An 11,796-nucleotide genomic window follows, 5' to 3' on the forward strand; every position below is an offset into this window, starting at 1 on the left:
TCTTTCCCCAGCTAATCATCAGTCCGAGGGGTTGTGTCTCCAAGTTCATGGCTTCCAGGGCATGCTTGAGCACCTGTACTACTTCGGCAAGAATGGCTACATCATCCGCATAGTCCAGGTCGGAGATGGTGACGTTGCCAAAGCTTGCACCACAGCTGCTCTGGGATACTGTCTTTGCCATGACATGGTCAATGGCGGTGTTAAAGATGGTGGGAGCCAAGACGCACCCTTGTCTAACGCCACTGTTGATGGTAAAGGGATCCGAGGTCTGTCCGTTGACACGGACACATGACGTAGTGTCTGAGTACAAGAGGGACAGAAGGTCCAGGAGTTTGGAGGGCACACCGAGGATCCTGAGGACTTTCCACAGGCATTGTCTGTCAACAGAATCAAATGCTTGTTTCAAATCGACGTAGGCAGCGTACAACGGCTTCCTGTATTCCCTCCTCATCTCAGCTAAGAGCCTGAGAGAAAGGACTCTATCCACCGTGGAGCGCCCGGGTGTAAACCCACTCTGCTCCGGACGTTGCTTGAGGAGGAGAAGGGGACGAAGCCTTGCAAGAATAACATGGGCAAAGACTTTCCCTGGAACACTAAGTAGTGTGATGCCCCTATAGTTGTTGCAGATGTCCTTTGGGCCCTTCTTCCAAAAGGGGAGAATGACTCCATGACGCCAGTCTGAAGGAATGGTGTCAGATTTCCAAATGGCGGTGATGAGCCTATGTAACCACTGTGCCACTGCTGGGCCGCCTTTCAGTAGCAGTTCTGGAGGGATGCCGTCGCCACCGGCAGCACGTCCTGACTTGAGCTTGTCTACCGCTTTCTGCACTTCATCCACAGTGGGTGGATCAGCTGAGATGGTAGAGTCCTCAGTGGCCAGGTTGGCTAGGGCCTCCAGCTGCGGGGACGGGGGTGGCGGCGGGCGGTTCAGTAAGCTACTGAAATGTTCCTTCCAGCGGGGAAGAAGAGGAAACAAAGCAAAAACAATATGTTTTCCTTCGGTAAACATAATACCTAATAGTATTTTACAATCGTACTCACATTATCATATCCTTAGCCTCTTTCACGTTTTCACGCCCTTTTGCTTCCCCCCGTGTCTGCATAGTTCTCATATCATTACGCTGTACATGTCAGGAATATATAGCAGCCATTAGCGTGGAAGTTGATTCTGTTTTAGTAGAATCAATTACGTTATACCATACCCTATATACTGTTCTCGGTAGAATTCATTCTGTGGCAGGATTGAACTATAAGAGCTGCAAGAGATAAGAAGGAAGCCAAGTATTTATAGTTTTGTTAGCTCAGCTACAGACAGAATATAGAAATGACACCAGGATTTCACCCCCTCTGTCCCTGTGGGTCAGTCCATCCAGTGAAGACGTACGCGTATCAGAGGTCAATTACAGGTCCAATCGTATATCATGACAAAGATCGCACATGGGCAGATTTTAAAGATATACATTCTCCTGTCCTTCTTACCAGAAAACTGGGCCTTTCTGAGCAAATTTGTCCAGGGTAAACAAAAATAAAAATAAATAATTATTTGAAGTGCCCTTTCTGTGCGCGCCGATTGACTGGTCCCTCCCCTGTCATACCAAGGTCACCGCCATCTTTGTTTCCAAGGTAGCAATGACGTCAGAGCCAAACACTGGCGGCGTCTATTGTTATTTACATTAGCCACCGGGTAACATCCGGGACCGAGGATCAATGAAAGAAAAATTCGTGTAGGGGCGTATAGACGGCCAATACATTCCGAATGCTCTGAATAATGAATGAATGTTGTACAAACAACACTGGGTTGAGTACAAAGGGATAGCTTGTGTATATATACATGTATACATGATCAAGCTAGCACTAGCGCTCTTAGTCTATTTACGTAAATTCGACTTCTCCCCGCTTCTCTATGATGGTGAAAATATAAAAGCATACATGTTTAAGAAACAGAGGATTATCTAAGTTCATAAGAAAAGTGAATTTGTCTGTATTATTATAGGCGTATAAAGTGGGGAAACATCGATGTTATCAGTCTATAAAGTTCAATTCTCTTACCCGTTTCACTACTTCCATGACCTTCTCCGCGTACTTAACCCGATGTGTTAGAACATCTTTCGCTTCTGGTTCCTCAAACCTTGTTGTGGCAGTTTCGTACATTCCCTTCGCTTTCGACAGCAGGTCCATACTGGAGCTGTTTTTCCCCTCTTCCAGGTACAGATCACCGAGGCTTTTCGTCACCTCGAGTTCCAACAAGGCGTCACTGTTCTCAATCGCTTCCACAAGCGCCTTGGTATATTCCTCTTCCAAGGAATAAACGTAACTCCGGTGTCTATTCTGGGCTTTGTCCAACTGCAAGCACCTTTCAACGACCTTCGTTATACTGTTTAAAGAGAAAGAAGAAGTAATATGTGGAACTTCCGCCTGTCCTGTGGTTTTCTCCTGTAGGACTCTATCTAATCTACAGGTGGGAAGATCTCTCTTAACAAGTGTCTCCAAATACCGAACACGGTGTCGGATCGTTACCCTGAGATCCGGATCCGTACATCGCAGACAGGCAGCCGTGTAAAGTGTTATAACCTTGTTAATTTCTTCAAAATCCCTCGCGAGTCTTTCTTTGTCAAGACGCAAGTCGCCGAGAGATTTGAGCGCCTCCCGGCCTCTAGACGCGAGTCCGTGTCGGCCATGGCGTCTCTCAGAGCTCTGCCGTACTCGCTCTCCGGACCGTCCCCCGTTTCCAGACGAAACTCCAGCTCTTGCTAGTTTGTCCGCTAAGTTCTCGCCATGTTGTCGGTTTACTCTTGTACGACTATATGTTGTGTAGGTGTGGTCTGCTCGTGTTCGACAGAAAATGAACCGACGAAACTAGCAAAATTATGGTGCTCTTCCGTCTGCCCTTAACACAAGTGTACTTCCGGGTCATGACGTCACAGGGTCATGTTTATGTTTCACCGGTGTTGAGCCAAATCCTTGAGCTGCCACATACGTGAGAGGTCTGGTGTTTAGGGTTAGGGTTAGGGTTAGAGGTAGGGTTAGGGTTGGGATCATTGTTCAGGGCTGCGGCTTACGATTGTCTCCAAACCCCTCCCACCCCTTGTCTCAGGTAGATTGAAAACCCCAAGGAGTCATGTATTTGGCAGGATCATGTATTTGGTTTGACACCGGACTGGAATCAACTGATCCGGACTGTCCATCATATTTAGCAGTTCAACCAATGACAGGTAAAAACTGGTAATGGGACAATGTCATCCTTAAACACGTAAATACAACCTGAAACAGGTGTCCATAGGCGACATTCTCCGTGAAGTTTTATATTTTGCAGATTGAGAACAGTATAGTGTATGTAAACAGTGTGTGATCACTTAACAACTGGTAACAACGTATCGTAGAAATGGATCAATCCGTGTGGTGAAATACACATAAGATCTACTAAGTCTGACTAAAAATAAATCACGCTCCTGGTGGCCAGCCGCCCAAACGTGATGCAACTGTTCATTGATGGTCAACTGTTCCTGATTACTAGTATACGGACTGTGCTAATATTGCTGACTGCTTTTTGGCTTGGCCAGTCGCACTTTATTGATACCGCAACTGTCGGCCAACGAGGCAAACCGGAAATCCAATCCTAGTGAAAAGAATATGCACCTGGTTTACGCCTGAGGGTGTGTGTAAAACTATTCGTAGTGTCTGGTCACAGTCAGTAGAGTCACGAGTGAATACTTATAAGTAGTCATGGGTGAAGCGGGTACACTGAAGGTATCATGTTTGTTTTTTTCAACAGCAGTTTCATTTTCTCCAAGAATGACGTCGACAGCTGCAAATTCGACGAGAAGAATATGTACCAGGTCGCCAGGCAAGTCGCCAGAGGGATGGTAAGTTATCCTCAGCACGCATCGTGGCATCAGTCACAAATGCTTAACAATAATCCACAATTTAACGCTCACTAGACAATTTAAACTAGAGTTCCGCAAGCTTATACCTCCATGAAATATTTGTAGCTTTTGTAAATGTTATATCTTTTACATTTACATAAGTCATAGCTATGCATGGCGAAGTTCACCTTTAAGTTGCACATGTCACAACACAATAGAATTCCCATCATTCACCAGTAAGGAGTTGTCTGTTTGCATTGACATTGCAAATTAGGCCCTTATGTTTGGTATCTGTTTTCCACCTGTCATAAATCAGATGTGTTTCGAGTTTAAAAGTGCATATTATCGAAAATCCTGGAATTGTAGTATTTCCTCATTCATTGTGCAAATTAAGTCCTCATTTGCATAACTTGCATCTAATTGTGCACATCTCTGCTGAAGCTATCTGCATGCCCAGAATGATTGACGTCCGTTCTTCCTTTCTTGAGATACCATCGTGTTGTGTTGTGTTGTGTATGCATATTTAACCATGTTGGACATGCCCACGAATTACCTTTAATCTACAATTAATTTAATTGGGGTTAAATTGGGAAGGCTCCATGCACTTGGATTTTCATTTCTCATATTACATGTGTGCCTGAAAGTGCTGACCTATCGAAGAAAATCATTCTAACATTTCATCATGGATTATACCTCCACATTTACATAATCTATTAATAGGTAGTGATGGTTATCCTGCACATTTTACATGTAGGTATTTAACAATGGCATTTTATCATTCTTTTGTAATAAATGGTACTTATATAATTATTTCATGATTGTGACACGTAACTTTTCAGGTGCGGTTTGATTCCTTAAGCTAACCAACATCCAACACATTGCAGCCGTCCCTCAGTAAGACATCTGGAGCCGCATAGTTCCCGTTTAGAACTTTTATGGCAGGCTGAATGAATACAACTTCTGAACGAGAAGTATGCGGCTCCATATGTCTTAGGCCGTGTTTAAGTGAAGTCACCCAAGGCGCTTTACATGTGGTTTACCCCGAAACCGGTTTCAAGTGCCGGTTTCAAGCCGGCTCCATCTGAACGCTCCAAATCACATTGAAAGCGCCTCGATCCCAAGCCACTTCTAGAGGTGGTTTCGAATCGGTTTTCCGCATCGCGATTTGCGTCTGAACGCAATGTGATTTCAATGTAACTTCGCCCTGTCATGGATTACGGGGTGATATTTCTTTATTTATACGCAATCCCAACTTTTACGCGGCAGCAACTTAAAGAGCAGTAATGGTCAAATAATGTGTCCGTTCTAGGGCGAGCTTCACTGCCTCTGGCGGGACTACGTCGACATTAGGCCGAGACACGCTGGGAGGGGGACACCAGCAAGCAGGTCGTTGACCTCTGACATTAATAAAACGCCACCTTGCGTGTTATCATCAAACAGCAATAAATGTAGCTCAAGCGAATTGTGATCGGACACGGTTTCACAGGAGTGTGTGGCACGTGGACCAGATGTGAGGAATGTGAGTTACCCGAATCGCGGTTTGGGTGACTTCACTTTAACACGGTCTTACTGAGGGACTGAGGTGCTTGACGTCGGTTAGGCCATGATGATTTGATTATATGGATGACATCCGCGCGCGCATGAATTTTCGTCCGTTTCCGAAAAAAAGTTTTTGACCGTACTGTAAATCGTACAAAATGAGCGAATATATGTCGTATGTTACAAAAAAATTATTGGAAAACGATACTAATGTCATAGAATGCCGACATCATTTCAGCACAAGAAGAAAATGTGAAGAAATGAAAATAATGTATGTCTATTATTATTCGCCATACAATAATCTGTGTGTGCTAAGTCATTTGTTCAACCTTTATGACCACGTAGATTTTACAATAAAGGAAACTTTTTTTGGCCAAACTACCTTATTTTATTCACACCCTCGCATCAGTTTTGGGGTTCCCAGATAATGTCATCCATACAATCAAATCAACATGGCCTTAGCTTGAGGTATGAGTGCTACAGTGCTTAATCCTAAAACGAATCCATTGACATTCCCTATTCACCCGACAGGAGTACCTAGCTGGATTGAAGTTTATCCACGGTGACCTGGCGGCGAGGAACATTCTTGTCGGGGACGGCCTCAGCGTCAAGATATCTGACTTCGGCCTGAGCAGTGACATCTACCGGAGAGGGTACTACCGAGAGGACCCCTGGCGCAAAGTTCCCGTCAAGTGGGCGGCGCCCGAGAGGCTCATGGAGGGGATGAGATGCAGCATTAAGGCTGACGTGTAAGGAAATACCCCTAAATAGCCTTTATAATTATTTCCAACAAGAAATAGTCATGCCTTCAAATATCAGAGTTATCAACCAAGGATTGAGGTCCTCAAAATTAAAAATTAATTCTTCATGACTGTGTATGTATACAGTCACTTATGAATAATTCTCCTACTATTTCTTTGCTTTTACAGGTGGAGTTTTGGGATTGTATTATATGAAGTGGCAACACTAGGTAAGTTCGATGGTTTTTCTAATATAACACTGAATTGTTAACAAGAATTTAATCTGAATGAATTCCATGAAAATACTTTTAGAAAACATATGATTAAAACGTGCTATCTTTTTATAGTGTGGCCTGCATGCCAGACTAAAGTTAATACAATTATATATTTTAGTTTATCTATATTTCACGTTAAATGAAGAACAAACAATATTAAGTTAAAAAAAGTTCAACACCAAAATGTCCATTGAAAAGCCATATTTTGCCATATCTGAAACCCATGGGACATTTCAGGATGTGAACGTCTCCGTGTGTCACAATGAAACAAACGTTCGGTTGGAATTGCTAATGAGAAATATATGATTTGTTTATGTTCTGAGGACGGTATAACTGATAACTTGTTGTGAGGACGGTATGAGTGATAACCTGTTGTGAGGACGGTATGACTGATAACTTGTTGTGAGGACGGTATGACTGATAACCTGTTGTGAGGACGGTATGACTGATAACCTGTTGTGAGGACGGTATGACTGATAACCTGTTGTGAGGACGGTATGACTGATAACCTGTTGTGAGGACGGTATAACTGATAACCTGTTGTGAGGACGGTATGAGTGATAACCTGTTGTGAGGACGGTATGACTGATAACCTGTTGTGAGGACGGTATGACTGATAACCTGTTGTGAGGACGGTATGACTGATAACTTGTTGTGAGGACGGTATGGCTGATAACCTGTTGTGAGGACGGTATAACTGATAACTTGTTGTGAGGACGGTATGAGTGATAACCTGTTGTGAGGACGGTATGACTGATAACTTGTTGTGAGGACGGTATGACTGATAACCTGTTGTGAGGACGGTATGACTGATAACCTGTTGTGAGGACGGTATGACTGATAACTTGTTGTGAGGACGGTATGACTGATAACTTGTTGTTCTTACAGGAGAGGATCCCTATCCTGACATCCCCAACAGCACTGCAGCACTCGTCAGCCGCCTGTCCACGGGGTACCGCATGGCGCAGCCTAGGGGATGCTCCAATCGCCTGTAATATCTGTTATTATCTTTGCCTGGGTTATATTTTAGGTAGCGTTTGTATGTTTGTTTGTTTGTGGTTTAGCAGCATAACTGAAGTAGCTATGGATGGACTGTCCTGAAATTTTTTAAGTGTTTCGGTTTTCATGAAAGAAATGATCACATCTAGATTTTGTCTTGGAACTGCAGTGGAAAGAAGTGACATGCGTATTGGACCCCTAGCAGCTTCCTTTGGAACTGCAGGGGCGTTGTTTTACTTGTAGACTTTGACGAAGGATAACTAAAAAGATGAATGAATTTTTATGGTACGTAAATTATGCAAATTGGAACTTGATTTGCATTACCAATGAGGAAATTTATATTTCAATTGGGATAAATGGTACGAACCTAATACTGATAACATTCTACTTGGTTTCGAGAGGAACATTAATGAATTCAGATCATGCAAATCCTGGCCTGGTTTGTCAATGTCAATGAGAAATGCTCCCAACCATGGTTTTTGGAGGTTGGGAGAGGTCGAGAGACCATCGTCAGCTATGTGTGTCAGGGGCAAAATGTTTGATTGAAAAGTAGGTGAAGGGTATTGATGCGGTCTAACTCTTCAAATGGTTTTAGGATTGGAATGCTTACTTACTTACTTACTTACTCACTGCCCTTAATGCCAGTCCCGGCATGTAGAGCAGCAACAAAGGTTCTCCAGTTCCCTCTGTCCTGGGCTACTCTCTGGATGGTATCCAAGGTGTGGCTGAAGCTCTTTAGTTTTTCATAACTGTTCTACGTTAAGTGATCTTAGGCTGCCCTTGTTTTCTCTTCCATTCAGGTGTCCGATGTAGTGCTGTTCTTGTTAAAGTCATTCGGGTCTTCTCTCAGCATATTTTTTATCCATTGTCTTCTCTTTCTCATGATGATGGTTTGCATACATTCTTGATTAGAATATGAAGCTTTAAGTCGTTATGATTAGACAATGATTAATCCATACGTATTTTGGTGAAGTCTCAGGGAGGAGCCTAATGGTACAGTATTGTCTGCAGTTTGCCAGAATTCTAGGAATTGTACAGGCATTTTGTCAACAGGAATGGAATGTCCACGGGCATTTCTTTGACCCACATCTATGCCCACATTCCTGGAAACCCTTTGGAAGACCTCTCTGCCCGGATGACCCTTCTTTCTGTGACCCAGGGGCTCGTTTACTATACACTCAGGGGAGGAGTACAGTGTATCTGTCTAGACTTAACATGTACCAAGTCTTCCTCAAAATCATGAAATGATGGCAGTGCCATGCAAACAATAACCCTAACAGCAACCACCGTCGCCATGGCAGTGTATGTTTTCATTGCCAGTCTTGGTCATCTTTCAGCTATGATCTGATGTGTCGGTGCTGGGAATGGGAGCCGGGCGGCCGCCCGAGCTTCACGGAGCTGTTTTAACGACTGTGACCAGGCTCTGCAGGACAAGTCTGACTACAAGGACGTGCGGGGATCAAGGTGTCCATCAACAGTGACGACATCGATGACGCAAGCGACTCTGCTGAGGAGAAAGACCAAGACTTGGTAAGGAATAAGGTCAAGATGTTATTCGCCTTGCATTGTACGTAATGAATTTTGAAACTAGCCCTTTTCAAATACAGGCACGTGACCTGTGTTGACCTTCTAACCTCCTGGTCACGTGGCTACCTTCTTTAGCAGCTGAAGAAAGATGGCGGATGTCATCTAAAAACTTCTGTACTTGAAGCTTTTCGTCGTGTGTATCAGTCTGAATCCTTCCTGTTACTATTTTTCTTTTCTGACATGTCACCGTTAAACAATTAAGAAAAAGAACTGAGCAGAATACTTGTACTGCAGTAGGTTTCGTTCGGTTTTTAACCTGACAGCGTTTTACAAAATGATAATGAACAATTTGGACAGTGATGGCAGCTGGGTACGGATTTCAACCGATTTTGATTTCGTTTCTTAAGAAACTCTCCAGCCCCTCGGCCTGACCGGTTGGTAAGAAGGACAGGGTAGGCATAAAGAAATCTGCCTCCGTGTGTGACACGGCAGTCAGCCCAAAGCCATGAAACATCCAGAGATGGACATACTTTAAGTCTTGACAAAAGCACAGGATTATGTTCAAATGACGTAGGCCTTCAGCTGTTTGGACTCATATTGTGCAGAATTTACAAAGAGACGGTTCGCCATGAATGGACTTATTCATCCTAATACTTATAGTATTTGATTGATTTCTTATTTGATTTATTGAAATTGCAACAGTGCAATACAGGCGGAACAGAGGTAGCTGTTGCTAGTGTTGTGTCCCGCACGTAGAAAAGAATACAGGACAGACAATATTCATTTTCACTTGAGTCTAGTGGGGAAAGTCGTGTAAAGTGCCTTTCCCAAGGGCAAAAGATCGGTGGCATGTCAGGACTCGAACCCGGGACCTCTTGATTCCGAGTCGCGCCGTTGCGCCACACGACCCCATTAAATGGTAGCATATATCTTTTGCAAAGTCGTACCGGAGACGTTTCTATATTATGATTATTTATATTATATCTACGTGATTTCAGTAGAAGTGTGCTTTTCCCAAGTTCCAAGAGGTCCCGAGTTCGAGTCCTGACATGCCACGGATCTTGTGCCCTTGGGAAAGGCACTTAACACAACTTTCCTCACTTAGCTCAAGTGAAAATGAGTATTGTCATGTCCCGTATTTGTACTTTGTGTTGGTGGCGGCATAAAATAAGTTGATATAACTTGAATGTGTCGTCGCCATGTTTGGTCAAGAAATGTTGGAATTAAAACAAAATCCATCAAGCCATTTCTTAGTCTGCGTGTTGTTTACGTTGTAGGATCCTGACGCCGATGACGTGCAGACTTCTCCCAAAGGTCGTCCTGGGTCCTACCGGAAGTGGTCCTACGTGTCCTTGGCCTGGGAGACTGACGACCTGTTCACAGTGTCGGGGTAGATCGTCCCTCACTTTAGTAATCTCCAAGGAGATTCCCGGAGACAAGGGGAGTTTATATTAGCCGCCTGTCACAATTAGCCGCTCCGGGGGCTAGTGGTGAACAATGAATAATGAATTACAACCTTTATACATTTCACAGACTATTCATGATTTAAAATGTGAACAAGGTACGGTAATGTACTTCTGTTGTACCGCTCTGTGCGCGCTGGCAATTGGTCAAGTTTTGATTGTTGTCTCGTCATCCTCCCACTGATACTACCCCTGGTTTGGGGCGGCCAGTGTCGGTAGAGGGTAGAAGCTTGTATATTGTTCGCAAACCGTCTGCAAAGGGCTATTCTACGATCTTCGAGAGTCTGTAGTTGTAACATCTCCAGTGCTGACTTGTAGTTCGTGAACCTCTTTGCAAGGATGATCGCGCATTTTTGCCACACTGGGGTATGTACGAGTACAGGTCACAACAAAACATGATGAACAGATAGTTAACCGATACAGGTGAACCTATCGTATGTATTTATATATTTATGTAAATAAATCCAACTTCTCTTCGCTTTTCTTGGTTGGCCAATTGATCGTCACCTGCTTCCAAGTGGATCTGATTGAAGATACGAAAAGAACCCCGGTCAAAAAAGAACACGAGGGATGCCCTTCGACAAATGTGACTGTATGAAGACTGTTGATTAGAACAGTGGATGTAAATGTCTTTAGATCAACATCTGTGGGAAATAATGTTATATTATCAGCATTTATCACTTCTTAGATTTCTTATCAATACTATTATTTTGTTCGATGTCCCCTTACAGCTCGTGCTATGTATTATGAAATGCCCAAAAAATCATAATGATTGTCGTCAAAACAAATAAAAAGTGTCCTACATAACAATATTTATGTCAGAGCAGAAACTCGGTTCTACCAGTAGAGACCCCAACTGGAGTCTGCCCCTATTGGAGACATTCGCCTAAAAGACATACAGAATTTTTTAACTATTCATGTTACTAAGATTAATGGATTGACTTGCAATTTATGATTTGTAAATAGAAGACCACACCCTAACACATTAGCAACATCCTGATCGGAGTCTCTGTTGACAATGATCACAGTCGGGATCTCTACGTAGAGCCAACCATTCTGTCAGGTCGCAATCTCTCCCCTGACATGCTAAGTACAAGTAAGATTAATGCAGCATTTGGCTGCCATAGTTATGATTAATGAATAATCTTAAGCCTTTACAATATAATGTCATTGGAGTACAGCTTATATTGTCGTGCTGTTTGTGGATTTTTTATCAGTGTTCGTGAGTAGACAGCATAAAGAGATATTGATTATAGAAACCGTACCGGCTTTTTATGGTCTTTTGTGGCATGCTGTGGCTGTCGGCTGGCAGATAGTTCCTTCTGACGGACAGAAGTTAAATAGGTTTGAACTCTCATAACACACACACACACACACACACACACACACG

At 43.4% G+C, this 11,796-nt stretch overlaps 1 pseudogene; it reads left to right on the top strand.

Moving 5' to 3' along the window:
• LOC109473558 overlaps positions 1 to 11,634 on the top strand; it is a 17,198-nt pseudogene extending 5,564 nt beyond the window's left edge.
• The last annotated feature ends 162 nt before the right edge of the window (positions 11,635 to 11,796 follow it).

The sequence above is a fragment of the Branchiostoma belcheri genome, unplaced genomic scaffold, assembly GCF_001625305.1.
Source record: "Branchiostoma belcheri isolate BF01 breed outbred unplaced genomic scaffold, Haploidv18h27 scaffold100, whole genome shotgun sequence".
NCBI lineage: Eukaryota > Metazoa > Chordata > Leptocardii > Amphioxiformes > Branchiostomatidae > Branchiostoma > Branchiostoma belcheri.